Source organism: Coturnix japonica, chromosome W, assembly GCF_054131305.1.
Source record: "Coturnix japonica strain WE chromosome W, WE-NBRP24, whole genome shotgun sequence".
Lineage (NCBI taxonomy): Eukaryota > Metazoa > Chordata > Aves > Galliformes > Phasianidae > Coturnix > Coturnix japonica.
In genome coordinates this window covers 4,387,002-4,409,328 of record NC_140701.1, presented here as the reverse complement: position 1 = coordinate 4,409,328, position 22,327 = coordinate 4,387,002, and the positions used below count along the sequence as shown (strand labels likewise).

The following is a 22,327-nucleotide window of genomic DNA, read 5'->3' as shown; positions in this document are numbered from 1 at the left end:
ATCTTTATTAATGACATCGATGAGGGAATGGAGTGCACCCTCAGCAAGTTTGCTGATGACACCAAGCTGAGTGGTGCGGTCGATACGGTGGAGGGAACAGATGCCATTCAGAGGGACCTTGACAGGCTGGAAAGCTGGGCTCGGGTGAACCTAATGAGGTTCAACATGGCAAAGTGCAAGGTTTTGCACTTGGGCCGGAAGAACCCCAAGCACCTGTACAGGCTGGGAGGAGTTGTCCTTGAGAGCAGCTCGGCTGAAAAAGACCTAGGGGTCCTGATAGATGAGAAACTTAACATGAGCCAGCAGTGCGCTCTGGCAGCCCGGAAAGCAAATGGGATCCTGGGCTCCATCAGGAGAGGGGTGGTCAGCAGGGATAGGGAGGTGATCGTCCCTCTCTACTCTGCTCTTGTGAGGCCCCATCTGTTGTACCGTGTCCAGGTGTGGAGCCCTCAGTACAAAAAAGATATGGAGATTTTGGAAAGGGTCCAGAGGAGGGCCACAAAGATGATCAGGGGGCTGGAGCACCTCCCCTATGAGGACAGGCTGAGGGAGTTGGGTTTGTTCAGCCTGGAGAAGAGAAGGTTGCGGGGTGACCTCATTGCAGCCTTTCAGTACCTGAAGGGAACTTACTCCCAGGAGGGGAGTAAACTCTTCGAAAGGGCTGATAATAGCAGGACTAGGGGAAATGGTTTTAAGTTGAAGGAGGGAAGATTTAGGTTGGATGTTAGGGGAAAGTTCTTTACTAGAAGGGTGGTTAGGTCCTGGAACAGGCTGCCCAGTGAAGTTGCGGATGCCCCGTCCTTGGAGGTGTTCAAGACAAGGTTGGACGGGACCCTGGGCAACCTGATCTAGTAAATGTGTATGTTTGGTGGCCCTGCCAGGCAGGGGGTTGGAACTACATGATCCTTGAGGTCCCTTCCAACCCGGGTAATTCTGTGATTCTGTGTGATTCTGTGAAATTTCCGCAATTAACTTCATACAGTATTTTACCATCCAGTGCTGCTGATCCCTGTTCATGTCCTTGTTCAATAGAGCAATACACAAACAGTGATGCTGGAAGAAAATGAAGACACCACAAGAATCAGGGGCTGGAGATACCAACAGAACCAAGAGCTGAATTCACAGACAGAGCACAGCATGTCAGAATGATGCAAACAAGACAATTTTAACAGGCTTTTTTTTTTTTTTTTTTTCTGGAATAGAAACACATTAAAATATCAGCTCCCGCTGCTTGATCAGATGAAGACATGACGCATTTACTGTGCAGCTTCATATAGGAATACCTGAGCTACCTGGAGCAATAAGGCTTTGTTAATTCGTCCATCAGCAGCTCAGCATCTCATTCAGTTTTTCATGTCATTTTCATAAGGCAAACAACGAAACAGAAGTTACTTTCATGTTTGACAATCGGGATTAGTTGGCAGCTACATACGAGTATGTATTTGTTATGCAGCATGAATTCACACAGACCAGGTTGCTCAAGCAGTGCCGGGAGCAGTAAAGTCATTCATCTCAGCTGGAAGTCCAATATTACCTGGGGTAGCAGATGCTGTGGGGTTATCCACAGCATCCACGGGATGTTTCCTCCACATCCCCATAAAGAACAGCAAAGTGCACCAATGGTTCATAGGAACAACGTTTTATTTCTATAGAACATGATGTAGAAAAACCAACAGACTTGTTGGCTTACAAAGCAAAACGTGTAAGTAAACATTATTTCAGACTTCAAGAACGTCACCAATTGAACACACTAGCAGGTTTACTTTCCTGTTTGGCCAAATGCAGCATTTCACAGACTGCTTTTCCCAGCTGACTCTTTGTTTGCGGTACATTAAAGTAAGTTCTGGTGCTTGGGATATCCAGCCCACTTTCCCCATCCAATACAGCAGGAAAGACACAAACATGCCACTTAAATTAAAGAAAGAAAACATGGAGTAAGTGGAATCCGAGACTGCAAAAATATATACAAGCATCTGCCTTTTTCCTGAACTAAACATTTCAACCATAACAATATTCAACAGCTGTACCCTATAGAACTAGGGCTAAGGCTATTTCAATTAGAACTGCTTTGTGTTTTAAAAATACAGGGCTGAAACCCTTTTGGGTGATATTTATACATCCACGGCATGTCTAGGTACCCTATGTGAATCATAAATCATTATGCAGAACACAAACTAGTTGTCTTAGCTTAATCTTGCATTATCCTGTTTAATTTCACCTCTCCTGTAAATATGTTAGATAACTAGATTTCACTGTCAGAATTAACATAAACAGAATATTCATAAGGCTTTTTTCTTTTCCTTCTGAGCTGTATACGGTAAAATACCCATCCAGTGCGTTGGAATAGGCAGATCTTCCTCCTAGTAAAACTGTGAAGCAAGGATAGCTTTCACCGCCAGCGAGAAGGTTTCTGAAAGTGCTCGGTAGAAATCCAGAGTTTACATGGATAAAACCTCAGGATAACATCCATTTACTTACACGCAACTATTGTTAAATAATCCAAGTCAAGTCTACTTTACTATGAAGTGTGCAACAAGCAGAAGAAGCGAAGAAGAACATCACGCTGAGTTCACATTCTTCAAGGTGCAAATCCCAGCTATTCCTGCCCCAAACCTTCTGTTTCTTCAGTTGCAAATAACAGCTTTTCCTTCAGCTGCTCATAATTCTTATAGGCTGGAAGGTCCAAGCGATTGAAACTGAAAACAAAGAGAAACCTTAAGTATTGAACAACAGTTTAAACCACCAAATATCCATTAGGAACACAGGCATATGAACTGTCCTGTTCAGAAGGAAAACTGCATTTGTACCCTCTAAAACACCTGTATCTTGACATGCACTTGTCTATGAAAGTGAGAGTTAAAGCACAACAAGCACCTGAGCAGCGATAACTTTCCATAACTGGCAATGTATTTAGTAACAAGTCTCACCTAATCTCTCTTCTGTATCTGAAACTTAAAATCTGAGCATCTTCACAAAGCACCAGCGTAACTGAGAAACTGAGCAGAAGCTACATTTCCTCCAGCCAAGAGGGAGCATGAGCGTGGCTATTTATTTTCATTGCCAAGATCGAGCGTGGTGATAATGAAAGATCAATCCCTTTAAAAAACCCTCTTTAAAAAAAGGACAACCTTAAGTACTAAAAGTAGCTTTACGTTTTTAGTGGTGTGCAGATCCATGGCGTTTACAATGGAATCAGCTCCACAACAAAACTGCTTTTCAGAAGTTCAACTATTACTCAGCAGAGCTTACTGCCATAGCCCAGTGCTTTGCTTTCACACAGTCTCAGACACTTCCATATCACACCCACTTCCTAAAATCTCAAAGTAGATTTCCATCCATAAGAACAGAACCACAGCAGAGTTTGATCCGTCGTACTTACCAGGTGTGACTTCCAGGTAACCAGTTTTCCTTTCCAACTTTCTCAATGCAAAATTTTTGGGGTCTGTTGCTCCCTGTACAAAAATCAAACAATGAATTCTTAGGTCTAACTGCCCGTGTATACCAGTAGGTAATACATGACAACAGCGCGTGAAAACAAGACTATAACTACTAGCAGAGCACAAAGACATTTGTCTCTCACTACATCCCTCTGAAGAAATCCACGTAGTGAAATGCATAAATATGAAGCGGTTTTCAAAGAAACTCAACCACTGAATCACATCGTTGGTTTGGTACTGGAAGGGATCTCTGGAGTTTACCTAGTCCTGCCACTCTGATCAACCAAGGATACCCAGAGCAGGCTGCCCTGCCAGGACCACGTCCAAACCATGGATCAAGTCACTGCTGCAAGGCGTGTTCACATTCCATCCATCCCTTTTTCTATCACAGCTCTACCAATATGCAAGACTCAGATTCCATATAAATTCATTAAAAAATACCCTTAAACACACAGCTTGGTCCTTATTAAGAAAAAAGGAAATAACATGAGCATAAAATGCATTAAAGAGGGCTCGTTACCCGTGAGGTCAGCAAATCCTCCTACTGGTAATCTGCACGTTCCTGTAACAAACTGTAGAAATCTCATTCTCTTCTTATTATCTATTTATTTCCCAAACTGAAAAATAATAATTAACATTGATGTCAAGTTTAATATTGAAATGTTCACTTCCCCATCCCCCATGGGGAAGCTGGATTAGCAGTTATCATTTACATTTACATGCTACTTATCTGTTGAGTAATTCTGACTATTGCTCATTAAGCTGTTGCTGTGTTCTTGTGTGGAAAAAAGAAGTCTACAAACCTGCCAGAACCACAATATCTGTCTGCAGGTTCTGCTATCATGCCAGAAGATGGTATTGCCTCTGCCAGTCATTCAGATCAATTTCTTGAATTCCACACAGGAGCACCTTTAGGGAAGAAAAATTTCATAAACATGGAAACTACAAGCTACTACTTTGCTTCTACAGCAAGACTATTGTACTGAAATACGACTGTACTTCAAAGCACCCACAATCACAGAACGCTTGGTTTTAATATTAAACTCTTAAACTTCCACAGCAAATAATAACATCCGTGGCAACAAAGAAGATACACCAGTCATGAAAACGAATGCATTTAGACATATAAACCATACTTTCTCATTACCTAACCGTACCATTCTGTGCTAGAAATACGATGTTCTGCTGCAGAGTATAATTTGGAGAGACCAAAAGCAGCTATAACCTGGTCCACTCTGTAATTTGACCATCCGCTGATATTTGGTTCTTATCTCCCTTGCTTTCCAGTCACTCACTCTTTAGACACACGCAAATCACATTGTCAAGGACTACAAAAACACTGTCAGCCAAAAAATTTATGCTGGCAGAATCTTAACGTTAGAAATGTGTCTAAGTTGGTTGCAAAGAAGAAAATGAAGAACAACACAGTAACCAAATACTACCTGATACATAAGGCTTCTCTCACACATCCTGAAAGCAGAACCACCAGCCTTAATGAACTCTGCTCTTCAGACACTGACTGAAATGCAAGAATTACCTGTAGCAGCCTGGATCTGGCAATAGTCAAAGAATCCTTTACGTCCAGCTCCTTAGCATCAAAAGACTTCAGATACTGCTGCGGCAGAATTTCATTGAAGCCTTCAAAAGAAGCTTGTCTGAAGAAGCAGCACAAGCCCTTCCTGTCCAGTTCACTTCCATCATCTCCACCGTCCATGACAGGGAAAGCACGGCTCTGCCGGTAAACTGGACTGTTCAGTAAGCTGCCTTTAGTGCCACCTGCGAGGAAGAGCTGCAGGTGGTTCTGCTGTCCTTTGTAGCTTCTTGCTCAGGCCATCATCCTTGCTTTCTGCTTTCCTTCTCAGCTTTCTTCCTCAGCTGAGTAGCGCTTGCCTTGGCTTTCTTCACTCTCTCCCAAGTCTCAGTCCCCAAACTCTCCGAGTCCTACAAGAATCAATTCAGAAACGCTCAGGGAACCTTCTCAGCTAACAACTGGTTGGCGGCTCGCTTTGGGAGCTCAAGTCACCCTCCTGGGCACACTGGGCTGCCAGAACTGGGAACCGCCTTCCTGACAGTCAGGCACACAAGAAACTCCACCCCTGTCTCGTTCCCCAAATCCCACACAAACCAGAGCCTAAAGCCCTTTCCTGCAAGGTGGTCCCTGCACGGGCAGGTGGACTCCCTGCCTGGCAGCTCATAGGGCGCAACAGCAGCCGCAGGATAAGACGAGCTGGCACCTTCAGGCTGCTGGCAACAGCTACAGATGGTTCCCTCCCAGCTGGTTGCCCGTGCCTTTCTCCCAGCCCATGAGAGCACCACTTACTGCCTTTGGGGACTTGGAAACTGGCAGCATGATGGCCAGCACAGAGAAGCTGCAAAACGGCTCCGTAGAAGAGTCCGTGGCGCAGCATGTTCTTCATTAGCATGGGCTCAGGGATCTCAGGTGGCCAGAAATGCAGTTCAGCAGCCATAGCACAGACAGCCTGCTGCTCTACTGCTCTCACGGAGGCTGCTTGCTGTGAGGGGGGAAAAAGAGGCATCATTACTCTCAGGCACTGTGATGGAGTTACTTCCTGCTAGAAACATTTCCAGGCTGACTTAGAGAAGTGCTCTGAAGCTTGGTCATCTTGGGCTACCGACCCAAGAACAAAGAGGGACATCAAACTTGCATTTCAGTTGCCCTTTAGCGCCTGCCTCGGAGAAGAGCCCTCAGCCTTCAGTATTGCTGCACTTACAGGTGAGGGGAAGAGAAGCAAGAGAGGACGGGTGGGTGTCAAAGAAGGGAAAATTTACCAGGCAAGAATAAACCTATCCCTGAGCTCCATCACACACATGTGAATACTGCCTTACTAATATGAACAATAACATCATTCACACAGCTAAATTTACTCACATTCACGTACCTGGTTGTGGACATGTTCGAGGCCTCGCTGCTGCTGTGCTGTTCAACACCGGCCACAGCAATAAAGCGCGCAGAAAGCCCATCTGTTGCAGACAGAGGAGTGAGCCGTGCTTAACCAACACTGCTTCAGCGCATGCTTACAGTAAGGCACACCTACCTTGCGCTGGCCACGCACGAAGCTCGTGACGCAGCTCCAGACTGCTCTCCTGGGGCCCAGCTTCATTTCACAGCCACTCACGCTCTGCTGCTGGACATTCTGCAACGGAAAAGCCACCAGATGCAAATCCCATCCCTCACAGATGGCATCAGACCTCTGCTCTCATGGCAGTCGCACTCACAGCTCCGGGGGAAAAAGCAGACGTGTGCTTACCGAGCGAGCACTGTTTGCTGCCAGCTGCTGGTAGGAACCCACGCCTAACCCTACAGTACCAACAGTAACCTATGCCTAACTCTACTATGGGAACAACAATCTACTCCTAACACTACAGCAAGAACAGGAACCTACTCCAAACAGGAAAACAACAACTCCTAACACTAAACCTACTCCTAAGCCCACTCCTAACAGTAAAACATGAACAAAAACCTATGCCTAACTCGAAAACACTAACAACAACCTACACCTAACTCTAAAACTAAACTTAACCAAAAAATACAACAAGAAAAACTGGATATAGATGGGACTGGGGGCCCACAGGACGTGGCTGCAGAAGAAGCCCGAAGGAGGAGCAGATGTTACAAAAAATGCCACCCAGCTAATGCCGGGGGCAGGGGCCGAGCAGCGGGTAAGGAGCTCAGCGCCTGGACCAGCCACGTTGGAGCTGCAATAGTGCCAACGCGGGGCCTGGCACGGTGGTGTGGTGCCAGGCCAGCTATGCCGCGGGCGGGTCCACCTCCATGGGCTCCTCTGGAGGTGGATCCACCTCCATGGGCTCCGCTGGAGGTGGATCCACCTCCATGGGCTGCACATGGTTGCTCTTCACCAGGCTGGTGCAGGCGCGATGGAACTGGGCTCTCTTACCCCTCCTCTGCCTGGTGGTTATGGCGGGCCCCCTCCTCCTTCTCAGTCCTAGGGCCCCCAGCTCCATCCTCCCGCATGAAACAGGGGAAACTTCCACCCTCGCCCTCTTTGCAGCTGACATGGCTGTTAACTGCCACAACTGTCAGAGGCGACTGTGTTGCGCACGGCAGCGGTGACCAAGGTGACGTGGTGAGGGTTCTAAAATGGCGGCCGCACTGCTGGCACTGGTGTTCCACATAGGATGAGGAGGGGCCTGGTAATAGCAGGACAAGGGGAAACTGATTTAAGTTGAAAGAGGGAAGATTTAGGTTGGATATTAGGGGGAAAGGTTGTTTACTAGGAGAGTGGTTAGGCCCTGGAACAGGCTGCCCAGGGAGGTTGTGGGTGCCCCGTCCTTGGAGGTGTTCAGGGCCAGGTTGGACAGGGCCCTGCGCAACCTGATCTAGTAAAGGTGTATGTTTAGTAGCCCTGCCAGGCAGGGGGGTTGGTTCTTCATGATCCTTGAGGTCCCTTCCAAGCTGGGTCATTCTGTGATTCTGTGATACTGGTGTGTGGCTGTTTGTCCCAGCGCGCTGACCTTTTGTCTTCAGGTTCACTAACAAGACTGTAACTGATTTATGGAGGAGGCAAGTGATGGGTGCTACTGTGTGACAATCAACATCACTTTGTGGACATTTGAAAGCACCTTCCTCCAGAGCTGTTCACCTCCAGAAGAGGGTGCTCAGAAGTGTTTACTGGCAGAAGATCTGGCTCCAGATTGGTATGGGAAAACTGGGGAATGATACCATCGTGTGCTGTGAAGAACAGGAAGCAGGTGGGCATCCCTGCTCCCTCTTGTCTGCTGGCAAGGCTCAGAAGATGAGATCCCAGAGCCAGAAGCTGCCATTCCAAGGAGAGCTGACTCAACCATTTTGGATTTGAGCTGTCACACCAAGGAGAGCTGACAGAACCACGTTGGACTTATTTGTAAGTTTATACTATCATTGGAAACTGTTGCCGTGGTCACAGTCATCGTTAGCGGAACAACGACTCCTGATGACCCACCACTACTGAAGATCAATGACTGAACTACAAAACACGCCAGATCCATGGTGGTGACTCTCTCTCCCTCTTGCTTCCTATGAAGACTCCTTGATTCTATTTCCTATATTTTCTATTGCCCGCCTTCCCTTCCTAATCACCCTAAATCGTAATAGCGTCCATCCTCCAACATTTGAACCATGCCCAGGCATACATGTATGGACCTCCTCTCCTTCCTATAAATTGGAGCAGGACAGAGACCCGCAAGGATTGTCAGCTCCCAAGTCATACAAGTATTGCACACAACACAGATAACTTCATCTGTTGGCCCCGCTGTCTCTGCATACCACCAAGCGAGGACCTGCAGTGCCCAGGCGAGACGATGTGCCTGGCAGTGCAAAGCCAGCCCACGTGTGTGCAGATGGCAAGGAGCGTGTGGCACTGTGCACCGACAGCCCTTGCCTGCCCAGGACTGCGTGTGGAGGGCGTTCCCCACTGCAGCCCTGCCCAACAGTCAGTAGGGGTGTGCGCCCATGATGGCAGTAATGAACAAACTGCTGCTTCACAAAGATCTTGGCCTGATTAGAAATCTTTGAGTAGTGCTGTTACAGCAGACAGAATGTGATAAGCGCAAGTAGTCTCCTGCACTTCACATCCTTGCTACTTTGTTCTGGGTGTTGTCACTGAGCAGCGTCTAACACAAGTTCTGCCCTGGTCAGCTGGCTGCCTTAGCTTGAGCCCTGATGGCAACGCCGTGACGTGATGTTAGTATTGCTGTTTTCTCCTCGTCAGAATACTCTGTCTTTTGAAGGAAGCAGCTTCTTGGTTATTTTGTTTTGTTGTTGAATTTTATTGAATTAATTTACAATATCTATATTCCGTATAGTTATAGATGTTTTGAATATGATCATGTGTGGTGCTGAGATTTTTTATAGAAAAGCTATACTCAGTTCAGAAGGTGGAATAAGGATGTTAAAGAAAGAACCCCCTGTTGTGTTGACCAGTGATGATGCTCCCACCCCCTGACCAATGGTGGAGAGGAGCATGAAGAGAGAGGTGGTGCTGGGGGGATCTTGGGGCTGCTGGGCCTGTCATACTTCTCCCAGGCAGAGGTTTTACAGGTGTTGCATGATGCCCCCAAGCTGACCCCGTGGGGGGGGGGGGGCACTCCCACATCCTGAAGGATGGTGGAGAGGAGCGGGAGGGCAGAGTTGGTGCTGAGGGGGGCTGGGAGCTGTGGGGCCTGGTATGCTTTCCCCTGGCTGTAGTTTTCTGGGTGTCGGATGATGCCCTCAAACTGACACCCTGCGGGGGCTGCTCCAACCTCCTGAAGGATGGTGGAGGGAAGTGGGAGGTTGGTGACAGTTCCTGGGGGGTGCAGGGGGCTGCTGGGCCAGTTGGCTTCCCCCAGGCAATGGTCGTCCGTCTGTTGGATGATGTCCCCAGGTCTATACTCTGCTGTGGTCTCTTCCATCCCCTGATGGATGGTGGAGGGGAGTGTGAGGGCAGAGATGGTGCTGGGGGCTGACGGGCCTCTCAAGCTTCCCCCAGGCGGTGGCTGCCCCCAGGTGATGCTCTGAGGGAGCCACTGCCAACCCCTGAAGGATGGTGGTGGGGGACAGGAGGGTGGTGTTGATGCCTGGGGGCAGCTGGGCCTGCCACTCATCTGCCAGGGTGCTGCTGTTTGGGTGCCAGCCGATGACTGCAAGCTTCCAAACCAGGTGGGTCCCTCCTGTCCCCTGAAAGAGGTGTTGATGCCCAGGGTGGATAGGGGCTGCTGGGCCTGATGTACTTCCCGGGGGCTACGGAGCCTGGGCTGGTGGGCTACAGGGGCCGCAGTGGGGGCAGTTGAGCCCGACAGCCGTCAGGCCTGGCAGGGGCCGCTCTGGTGGTGCTCTGCGGCTGCTGGGCTGGTCGTTGTTGGTGCCCTGTCTTTCTGTCCAGCGCCTTGAGGCAAGGAAGCTGTTCGTTGAGGTGAGCAAGCCATCTTTCCAAGTACCACTTCTTGCAGGCAGTATTCTCGTCTGCAGCAGCTGCAGCAAGGCGCCTGCAGAGAAAGAAACATGCTGAGGGCACAGGAGAACCCCCTGCTCTCGTTCCTCACAGTGCATGGTAGAGCCACCCTCAGCTCCCGGCCTGTCTCAGGCCCAGCAGTAAGAACATGCAGCAGGAATGGCTCAGCCAGTTAAAACATCTGACAGCATCAATCTCAGACAGTGTTAGGCAACAACTAACTGGCTTCTCTATGCTGCTTTACCTAGAAATGCCTCCTGGCTCACAGGAGCCCTATAGTAAAGAGGGGGGCAGGATGGGGTTGGGGGTGAACAAGAACTCACTGGTTTATCTGCCTCCGTTGCTTGATAAGACGATAGCATGAAAACATTGCCATCGGCGTGGTAACGAAGATAACCGCACCGAATCCCAGGCAGTACTTCTTGACAAAATTATCTACTGCGGCATTTGCATGTTCCTCACCATCCGCACCTGGAAAAACAATGTGGATCTGTTTCACCAGCTGCTGCTTTGAGTGACATGGACAAGAACAACCACAGGAAGGATCCCGCTCCGGGCTGCTGTTGTGCCTGGTGGCTCAGGGGAAGCACAGCAAGCTCTGGAATGCAGGGTCTGTGCACAGGAGGTACTATGGAGGGTCCTGTTTCCTCTTCTTATCTGCTGAATGTGGTTCTGGTGGCCTAGTTCCCAACAGGACAAAGTTCCTAAGTCCCTGGGAACTGGCTGCAGTGGGAGGGGAGCAACCTCTAACCACAAAGCCACTATGAGCGGCCCTTACCTGGAGTGACAGTTGTTGTCTGCATGGCCTCTTTTACTCTCAGGGGGACAGTCAGTGTGCGAACTCTGCCGTTTTGAAATGCAATCCAGTGCATAGGTGCTCCACCTGTCTCTTTAGAAAGGAGGTAAGAGAGTGGGACTGTAAGTAACTGCTTCTCATCAGGAAGATGGTACAGTTTCTCCACATGTATTTCTAGAAATTCAGCTTCACAAGTCTTTCAGGGAACAGACGGAAATACACCTACCACGTGCTTTGTCTTTCTTGATTTTCATTAGAAGAGAGGGCAGTGTCTGCAAATATTTTCCTCTTTCCAGGGCCTCTTTCTGTTTCTCAGGACCTAAACAGAAAGCATTAAGATAACTTTCAGACAAACAAGGTATTAAACTGAATGGTCTTTTCAGTGCAGCCAGTAACGACAACAGCCACCCCTGGGATGCCTGTGGGGTTCCAGCACAACTAAGGATTTAGCACGGCCTTCCCTGGAGGCACTTCTGCAACCAAAGAATGCGAACTTTTCACCACACACTACAACTTACATAAACGCATAACAGCATCACTGAATGGGACCAGGGCATTGTGCGAGGGCAGGACACACACACACAGGTGTGCATTCTCACTCACACCTGCAGACATGCCTGGCTGACATTAGGACGGTGAGCTGGCATCTCTCAAAGGAACTAAAATCTCATGACGTACCCATTTGAATCGCTGGGGCTTCTGTCCTGGAGCTCAGCTGGGAAACTGGATGCCATTCAACTCCACTAGGAGCTGTCAACAAACACAGACAGAGCAGCTCCTGTCAGACACCTGTTTAGACTGGAATGACAGCACTGCTCCACAGCACTCTCCTCTCCCTGCCACACAGAAGCATCTGGCAAATAGTTGTTGGGTGCCTGCAATGGCACCGTGACAGTCCAAAAAGGAGCCGTGTGCAGAACTGCCTGGAGAAGGGAAGGGGGTGGAAGAGGAAGGGCAAGATCTAAAGGCCCTTTCCTGTGGGATTGCCCTGAGGCTCACAGGCTGGATTGTGCTGAGGCTTTGGCAAGGCATTGCTTATAGGCACAGCCGTAATCAAGCATCGATGAGAAACATCTCCTGGTGTTGATGCCTGGGGGCAGCCAGGCCTGCCACTCATGTGCCAGGGTGCTGCTGTTTGGGTTCCATGGTATGCTGTGATTTCTCTCTTCCTTAGGGATCCGCAGTGACTGGAAGGGGCTCAGGTGATGACATGGCACCCAGACCTGGGTCAAAAGTTGCAAAGCTGCAGAGAGGCCAGGTGGACAGTTGGCTGGCACTCAGCAGCTTTCCAGATACTTTCTCCAGGCCACGTAAAACAATCTTCAGAGAAGGCATAGAAGAACATTTGGCCCCTCAAGTTTTTCTTAGTGGGGAGATCTCTGATGTACGGAGACAAAGTCAACGGGATGCTGGGAGCATGCAGCACCCAAGAAACAGTGACTACCCAAGCTTATCATGGGGAAGAAATCACCAGGCAGTGAAAAGATGAACCCCTCCCTGAACTTCCACAACCAAATATGAGCAAAGATCATGAGATGAAGACTGGTGACTTACCTCTGGCATCCACCCCAGGCTCAGGGACATGACTTTGCTTTGGAAAAGCATCAAAGGGGCCTGCAGGCACAAGAGTGATCAGACACAGGTGAGGAGAGCTTCCACTGCGCACAGGGGTCTGCTTTGTTTTTTTTTCCTGCAGTGACATGTGAGGACTGGCTGCAGGTCAGGGAATGACATGGCCCAAACAGCAAAGGAATAGGAGCAAAGACTGGCAAGGGCTGCCTTCCCACTGAAATGTGACAATTCTCCAAGTAAAGAAATACTCATGACTGATCTGTGTATGACCTTCAGAGCACAAAGAGACTCGAAAGACCTTTGGAGGTCCTTATGTACCCAAATAAGCTATTACAGCACTAATTTTTCTACCTCCGAAGAAACAGACACTCACAACTTACCTCGGAGTTTCCTCTGAGGCACAAAAGCAGTCTCCATCCAGTCGTCTGGAGCAGTACCAATGTCATCATCTAGAATAAAGAACAGAAGAGGGATGTTCCCATTGCATGTTGTGATCTTCCTCTCCCTTAGTGACAAGGAAGGGGCCAGGTAACGGGATGGGAGACTCAGGCCGTGATTGCCAAAGCTATAGAGGTGCCAGGGTGACCTGGAGCCTGGCACTCAGCAGCTTTACAAATGCTCCCTCCTGGCCACGTGCAGCACCCCTCTGGGACCACGTGGAAGAGCATACAAAGAAAAGGTGCCTAAACCCATCTGGGCTACAGCTGGGGGTCTCTGTTGGGAACCGGGATTTTTCTATGGGGAGCATCAGGCAGCTGGAGCAGAAATGCTCATGCTTTTCCCAGCACACATCTTACGAGTTCTCCCCTAGGACACCCCCAGGATGAAGAGCATGCTCCAGCCATCCAGCGGCAGAGCCGTGGGAGCACAGGGCTTCCTCATGCCCTTGCCCAGCTCCTGTGGTGCTGCCTGTCTCCCCTCTCCAACACACCCCCCATCGAAGGCAGCCCTAGGGCAACACGGCACAGAGCCACTGCAACCAGAACCTGGGCTTCTCACCCTCAGTTCTGCTCATTTTTTACCCAACTCTGCCCACCCACCTGCTTCTTCTGCTCGCCACGGAGCAGCACAAGCCTCCTGACAACACATGGCTATCAGTACGAGGAGGAAGGCAAGGCAGGTGGGGGCCGAGGCCCCCAGAACTCGTGCCATGCTGCTACCACCACCGCTACAGCCACGATGAGTGCTGCTACTGGGGCACAGAACTCCAAAGGCACGCAGCTGGGCATTGTGACCTCATTGTGACAAGGCAGCTATGCGGCATCGCATAGTGACCTCACATCCCCAGGCTGCAGGCTGGGCCTCCTCACGGGCTGCTCCTCCTGTGCAGCAGGGATGCATAGAGTGGGTGCTTGTGGCACCCCTTAGTGGGTGAGTGCCAGGCTGCTGCGGAAGAATTACTGGGAGCGTGTCCCGCTGGGCAGATCTGTTCCACCGCAAGGACCAGGCTCCCCCTGGGCTTGCTATGGACGCTGTCCCTGTGGCTGAGGCTTCCCAGTCATGTAGAGCAGCAGGAGACCATGGCAGATATTTTCACATTTACATTGTGGAAATATAGAATTGTGGAATGGTTTGGGTGGGAAGGGACATTAAAGACCCAGAGACGCTGTCAAAAGATAAAGAAAATCGATTCGGTGTTGTTTTTACTGCTTCATGCAAATCAAAAGATTGCGTTTTGTCTTTTAATGCCCAAAAAAGCCATTTCTTCAGTGACATTATATTTGTTGTCACAGACTCTAACAAAAATGCAAACTGAGCTTTATCTGTAGCATCAATATTTTAGTATTTCATATCTTGAATTTGACAGTTCCCTCCCAGCCAGTTGCCTGTGCCTTTCCCTCAGCCCATGAGAGCACCACTTACTGCCTCTGGGGACTTGGAAACTGGCAGCATGATGGCCAGCACACACACAAACTGCAAAACGGCTCCATAGAAGAGTCCGTGGCGCAGCATGTTCTCCATTAGCATGGGCTCAGGGATCTCAGGTGGCCAGAAATGCAGTTCAGCAGCCATAGCGAAGACAGCTGCTGCTCCACTGCTCTCACAGAGGCTGCCTGCTGTAAGGGGGGAAAAAGAGGCATCGTTACTCTCAGGCGCTGCGATGGGGTTAATATTAAACTCTCAAACTTTCACAGCAAATAATAACATCCGCTCACAAAGAAAATGTGGAGAGGCCACAAAAGAGAAAAACCAGTCATTAAAATCTTTGTATTTAGACATTCAAACTAACAATGTACTTTGTCTTTACCTAACCGTACCATTCTGTGCTAGAAATACGATGTTTTGCTGTAGAGCATAACTTGGAGAGACCAAAAGCAGTTAAAACCTGGTCCACTCTGTAATTTGACCATCCGCTGATATTTGGTTCTTATCTCCCTTGCTTTCCAGTCACTCACTCTTTAGACACACGCAAATCACATTGTTAAGGACTACAAAAACACTGTCAGCCAAAAAATTTATGCTGGCAGAATCTTAACATTAGAAATGTGTCTAAGTTGGTTGCAAAGAAGAAAGTGAAGAACAACACAGTAACCAAATACTACCTGATACATAAGGCTTCTCTCACACATCCTGAAAACAGAACCACCAGCCTTAATGAACTCTGCTCTTCAGACTCTGACTGAAATTCAAGTATTACGTGTAGCAGCCTGGATCTGGCAATAGTCAAAGAATCTTTTACCTCCAGCTCCTTAGCATCAAAGGACCGCAGATACTGCTGCGGCAGAATTTCATTGAAGCCTTCAAAAGAAGCTTGTGTCTGTTCCTCAGCGCCTCGGGAAAGTCTCCATTCTGCTACCAGCCTGGAAAAGACACAGAAGGATCATTTAAAACGGGCTACGCTAACCCAAGTTCATCTTTGTTAGTTTGTTTTGAAATGAACTGTAAGCTGTGTTAAGAAAAATGCTGGAAAGTGCTGGGGATAGAGCAGTGTGTAACTGTATTCTAATTGTGTTCGCAACCTTCACCCTGCACAAACAATTTTAAGTTAAAACCCTATGTTTCCAACCACTCAACTATGGAAAGCATTTTAGGCTCCAACAGGAGGCAGCAACTACTCACTGTTGATATTAATGAGAGCACAGGAGTCCCTTGCTAGCCGGAGGAAGAAAAAAATGCAGAGCTGTATTCATCTAATATGTTCCATATTTGTTTCTGTTAATCACGAAACTTTGCTCTGTGGTAGAAACTCCACTCTCCATTAAGAAAAGGGAGAAAAGCAGGCAGGAGACCCAAAGAACCTGAACCCAGGGAGAAGCAGATATTATGCTGAATTCAAGCCTAACCTGTCAGGAGAACTGGAATCAAAAGGAGAGATGAAACTCTGGGGAACGCAACACAGGACCCATAGTGTGACAAAAGAACATTGCTTAAGCTGCAATCTGAGCCCTCCCCGGCTTCCTCAAAACCAGAAGAGAACGATCTTCTGCAGGTACTCCCTCCTCTCTATCCCAATGAGTATTTTGCACAACAGCCAATGCCAATACGTTCCTTCTGCAAATGTCGCTGTTTCTGTGAAACCTTTCCAGATGACTCGTGACTAAAGCAATTTCTACTCCCTCATTCCTCAAACCCTTCCCACACAAAAGCCTTCACAGATCAGATGGTAAGAAAGAGGGAATTCTACGGCCACAGCAATAAAGCGCGCAGAAAGCCCATCTGTTGCAGACAGAGGAGTGAGCTGTACTTAACCAACACTGCTTCAGCGCACGCTTACAGTAAGGCACACCTACCTTGCGCTGGCCACGCACGAAGCTCGTGATGCAGCTCCAGACTGCTCTCCTGGGGCCCAGCTTCATTTCACGGCCACTCACGCTCTGCTGCTGGACATTCTGCAATGGAAAAGCCACCGGATGCAAATCCCATCCCTCGCAGATGGCATCAGACCTCCGCTCTCATGGCAGTCACCACCGCCCTGCCCTGGGCAGCGCTTCCACTGCCCTTGCTCCTGCCACAAGACACCAACGTCTGCTTCTAACGCGGCTCCACCATGGGATCCTGTATGCAACAGAAAAACACACGGAGGCTGCCAGTCACTGCAACACGCGCGCTGTGAAACCCCTGGCACTGCTGAGTCCCAAGAGAAGATGAGAAAAGCGTTTGCCTGCCATGGACGGGCTGTGGTGGGATTGAATCCTGCCTTCGAATCGGGACACCCCCAGGGAGAGCCTCCTGGGGACCCAAAGACTTACGGCAGCGCCAACACAGCAGGCAGAAACGCGATGTGCTCCTGACTGCCCGCACTGTTCAAAGCTCCCTCCCTCTCCCTCTCCCTCCCTCCGCCCTATGAAGGCAGCCCTTCAAAGCAACCAACACTTGAAAAAAAAACTTAGACTCAGTTAACCTGGACAGTGTTACCCAGGGTTGTGAGAACAGCTTAATGATATCTGAGAACCGGTCAACTCGTGAGCCTGAGACCTGGGATCCTCCATCCTAGGGTGGAACTTTACTGGTGCATGTGGATGCCACAGCAACAAAAGGGCTGTGTATAATAAACTGAGAGTTTGCTGAGTTTCTTGGTTTACAGAAAGCAGAAATAACTCAGAAATTACAGCTGGACTTTGAACCTTTAGGACTGCCAAGAAAGAAGCCATCTGCTAAACCCCTGAGCTGCAAACTGTCAAGGAACTCCATACGTTCCCAGGAATGACAGGAGGGTGCTGACCATGGATACACAGCTACGGACTGATGGTAAACCTCAAACAGCTTGAAGTGAGTAAGGGATGGCCAGGGTGCCTGAGGGCAGTGGCTGCACTAGTGCTCAATATTCAAGAAGCCCATAAATCTACACTGGGCCAAAGGATACCAGTTTTAATATCTCATACATTGTTTACCGTATTGGTGACAAAAAGGGGGACATCGGTTCATTGGTTCTCACCCCAAAGATTCCTGAAATACCAGGCCATCCTGGTAGAGTAGGGTGATGTAGAAATAATTGTGACTAATATTGTCAACCCAGTATCTTTCCTTAGTGGAACTCCCGGAGAACCAGGATTACACGACTGCTTTGAAACAACTGAAGCTGCACATTCCAGCCGGTCAGTCGAACTTGAAGGACGAACCCTTAGAAGATGCAGAAGACGCCTGGTTTACCAGCAGCCGCAGTTTTATGAGACAAGGAGACTGTAAGGCAGGACATGCAGTAACTGCTACTGACCAGGTGACCGAAGCACAACCACCAGCTGTGGGGACTTCCCCTCAGAAGCATGAAATAACTGCCTTGACAAGAGCTTTAATCATATGGACAGATGCTAAATATGCATTTGGGTGCCACACGCTCATAGTACCATCTGAAAAGAGCAAGGATTGCTCACACACAAGGAAAACAGCCTGATGTAAATCTATCAATGGCTATTATATGTTGTAAAGGACATCAGAAATGTAACACTGTACAGGAAACAGAAAATAAGCTGATAGATCAGATGGCAGAACAGGCAGTTGAAGAGGGCTTCAATTCCAGACGGTAAACTTAAAATCTCTGAAGCCAAGTCAAAACCTGTAAAATACTCTAAAGAGAACAGGAGTCCAATTAATAATTTAGAAAGGAAGAGAGCAAGATGACAGATGGGTGCATGCCCAAATGGACACACTGTTATGCCCTTTAGTATTTTATGGAAACCGGTTATAAGGTAAGATAAGAGAATATATTGGGCAAACCAACACTACAAAGTACAGTCCCAGTGCCAGGAACAGGGCACAAGTGGGCCTCACGGGAAAGGGCCTTCCAGGGCAACAGTGGCAAACTGATTTCACAGAACTCCCAAGAAAAGGGGGGGTATCGCTGTATGAAAAGTTCTGTAACCTTAGAAACAATTGAGGATGCTGCTGCAGGTGCCTGATGGACAATCCAAGAGGAGGTATCCTGTTTATCCAAAGTTGCATGGCAACATGGAGTAGGCAGGGATAACACCGATTGGGGAATAGTTTTCTCTGAACCTTGGGATAAACTTACTAGTTGCCAAATTTAGGATGACTAAAACAGTTTTTCTTAGTCTGCATCACCTTGCTACTCTTGGTGTGTTTTACTTGTGTTGTTATAAGATGCTTTTTGTGTCTGTGCCAGGATACCAGAAGGGAATATGGGGTTTGGAAGAGACATGAGCTGAGACAAAAGGTAGAGAGTGGAGCCTATTTTGAGACCCATTAAGAATCTAGCAGGTAAAAGCCTGCTAGATTAATGAAAAGGGGGGAATTGAAGAGTGAGCAAAGCCCCAGAATGGAGGCAAGGTAACACTCTGCTATAGAAAGGGAAAGGAGAACTTCACAGAAACCAAGACAAAGGGTAACTGCAGATAGTTTACATTTAAAAGTGCAGGGATAGGGGGAATTACAGACACTTAGTCAAAATAAAACCAGAGAAGAGGGCACTAAAGATAAGAAGAAATTGTCCGGAGACCTCTGACAAGAAGAAGGATTAGATACCCCCGGGCAAGATGATGCTGACATGGGAGAACAATAACAGCAATTAACACCAAGAAGAAAACAGAAGAAGAATTTCACCCCAAAACAACGGCAAGGGTCACGGGGAATGGGGTCAGAGGGAATGAGGGAATGGGGTTGAGAGGAATGGGGCCATAGGGAATGCAATGAATATGTAATCAAACTGAGGAGGAGACTATTGATTATGTATTAGCTTAACCTATATCTGTAACACACTTTTCTCCTTACGGTGTGCAGCTTTGGAGGAGCTATCCCCCTTGCACCCGGCGCTGCGCAACGCTGGAATAAACATACCTGCTTTACAACCCATCTCTGCATTATAGAGTTTGATTCCGCAAGTCAACCCAAAGACTTACGGCAGCGCCAACACTGCAGGCAGAAGCGCGACGTGCTCCTGACTGCCCGCACTGTTCAAAGCTCCCTCCCTCTCCCTCTCCCTCCGTCCGCCCTATTACGGCAGCCCTTCAAAGCAACCAACACAACCACGCCAAACCGCAGCCCGGACTCGTCCCGCTCACTGCAATCCAGACCCACTCCATCCGTACAAACCTTCATCCACGCCCACTGCCCCAGCCCAACACGGCACCGAGGCGTGCGGATCCATCGGCACCAATTCCAGCGGGGAGTCCTCATTCACAGCCCCGGAACAACAACGCACACCAACACGGCCGGGGCCGGCTCAGGCTCTGCCTCCAGGCTTTTGGCTCCACTTCGGGTGCGGCCCGCAGCGCCATGTTGGGGCCTTGGGGGCGGCTGTTGGCGGCCCTCAGCCCACAAACCTCTTCCGCTCCCCCGGCGCTTCGCTCCGCTCCCTCCGCCATTCCCCCCCCTCCGCCCCACGCCACCAGGTGAGGCCGCTCCGGTTTCCATTCCCCCTTCCCCCCATTATCCGCAATGGGTCCGTGCCGTAACTCGCTCCCCCTGGGAAACGCGATCCGCTTCACTGGCGTTCCGCCCTCGCTTTGGATCCTACGGCCTACAGAGCCGGAGGAAGGCGATCCTGGGGAGGGAGAGGGGTGGGGACGTGTCAGCTGTGTCTCCACGGAGGGCTGTGTGTCCCCCCCCCTACAGGTGGAGCTGCTGCTGCTGCTGCTCGAGTACCCCCGTGAAGCATGCGGGGTCCCGGGGGGGTCCCGGCGGTATACGAGGCTCTACTGGAGCTGCTGACTCTGCCCCACAACCCTCCGGGTCACCCCCGGGCTCTGCTCCTTCTGGCCACCGTCACCGTCCTATTGGCCACCGGCACGGGGGGGTCCGTGGGTGTCGTTGCCCCCTTTGTGACCCTCCTGCTGCAGGAAGCCGAGGGGGTGAAGCAGGGGGGGACCCGGCGGCAGCAGCTGAGTGTCTGCGGGAGCTGCTGAGGGGCCGGGGGACCCCCCCAGGATGTTGCCTTGTGGGGCTCGGAGGTCCCTGCTGGGTCTCTGCCATTCAGCCCCTGGTGCTGCTGCTGGTGGAAGGTGAGAAGCTTTGGGGGGGGATGAATCTTGGGGGGGGGGAGGGCTCTGCATTGGTACTGGGGAGGGTCTGGGGGCTGAATTTGGGTGATGGAATCCCAGGGATCATCACGTTGGTACTGGAAGGGATCAAGGGATCCATTGGAATCCCATTATGGGGGTGGGGGGGAATCCAGGGGATCTTTGTATGGATGGAGGATCTCACCCCCCATCTCTTTTCTTTCTCATCAGATCCTGTTGAATCCTGCCGTGCTGATGGACCAGATCCTGGAGCTTCTCCTATGTCTGCAGGTGACTCCTTCCACAACCTGCTGCCAGATCCCGGCCTCACACTGTGATCCACTGGGTCCCAACAGCCCTGGGCAGCCTCGTGTCACTGTGGGGCTGAGCTCCTCTGGATCCCAGTGCACCCCTTACCCTTCTAATGCACCTCCCTGCCATGCAGCCCTTACAGACCCCAGGGGTCCTGGTGTTGTCACATCACTGGATGCTGGGGATCCGCTCCGCATCGCACTGCTGGATCCCAAAGGACCCCCTGGCAAAGCAGTGCTGGATCCCAAGGATCCCCTTGGCACAGCACTGTGGGATCCAGGCCCCAAGGATCCCCCCCATGGCACAACTTCCAGGGTTCCCAATGATGGAGCACCTCAGGATCCCAGGGGGGACCCCTGTAGCAGCCCGTCGGTGGATCCCCTCCCCCCACTTCCACGCCACCTCCTTGCTAACTCCTTCCTCCTGACTCCGCAGCCCAGGCCCAGCTGCTGTGGGTGCTGAGGGACTCCGAGAAGCCCCCCCGAGCTCTTCCCCTATTCTAACCCAACTGCTGCCCACTGCAGAGTTGGCATTGCTCCATGCTGCTCTCTGGGGGTCCCAGGGGGGTCTTTGCCCCATCCCTGCGTCCTTCCAACACCACTTGGCTTCCTTAGCCCAGCACCCAGCTCTGCCCCCCTCCCTGCGCCTCTTCTTCCTCCTCTGCCTCGGGACCCGCCCCTCGCCCCCCTTACCCCCCCATTTGGCCGCCAGCCTCTTCCCCATGTTCTCCGAACCCCCCCGAGCTTCTCCTGTCCCCCTTAGAGCTGGCGGCCGCTGCTTGTTCTGGGGGAGGGGATGAAGGGCAGTGGGGCAGTTGTTGGCTCCGGGCTTTGGTGGTGGGGTTGGTAGCTCGGGGGGGTCCTCCCGGTGTTTTCTGCCGGGCTCTGGTGGCCTTATCTAAACACTTGGGGGACAGCGGGACCCCCCCATCGAGTTGGTTACAGCCGCCACCTCTTTGCTGCTGCGCTGTCCCCATTTCGCACCCCAGATCTTAGAGGCCGCGGGGGGGTTCGGGGGGTTGGGGGAGGCTCTGGGCGCCGCTTTGAGGCAGGGGGTGCTGAGCGCTGCCTCCCCCCTGCTGCCCCACGGAGCTCCTCTGTTAAGCCCACACAGCGTCGGGGGGGGCGACATCGACGTCGGCAACCGGGCTGCGCTTCACGCTGCTTTAACGACCGCTTTGGGTCCCCCCAAGCTGGGCACCGTGTTGGCCGCCCCCCCACTCCGCCTTCCACCACCTCGGGTAAGCACGGAAGGGGGGGGTCGGCTCTCAGCCTCCGCTCTGTACCCCCTCCTTTCCGCCTCCATCACCTCCCCGACCCACCCCCCCCGCCGCTCCGCCCCCTTTCGGTGCCCCCGGGATCCCAGTGG

The 22,327-nt window shown here is 50.5% G+C and overlaps 1 long non-coding RNA gene across 3 annotated transcripts; it reads right to left on the bottom strand.

Annotated features, from left to right (window-relative positions):
- Nucleotides 1–2,129: 2,129 nt before the first annotated feature.
- LOC146754306 (uncharacterized) lies at nucleotides 2,130–19,993 on the bottom strand. Of its 3 annotated transcripts, XR_014938888.1 has the most exons (6): nucleotides 16,487–16,939; nucleotides 15,436–15,556; nucleotides 4,241–4,346; nucleotides 3,958–4,054; nucleotides 3,380–3,452; nucleotides 2,130–2,696 (listed from the first exon to the last, which is right to left on the bottom strand). It is a non-coding gene; the product is annotated as an uncharacterized LOC146754306 (long non-coding RNA). The 3 variants fall into 3 exon arrangements; XR_014938889.1 differs by lacking the exon at nucleotides 3,958–4,054; XR_014938890.1 differs by lacking the exons at nucleotides 3,958–4,054; nucleotides 4,241–4,346; nucleotides 15,436–15,556; nucleotides 16,487–16,939 and adding an exon at nucleotides 19,743–19,993 and having other exon boundaries at nucleotides 2,131–2,696.
- Nucleotides 19,994–22,327: the final 2,334 nt, after the last annotated feature.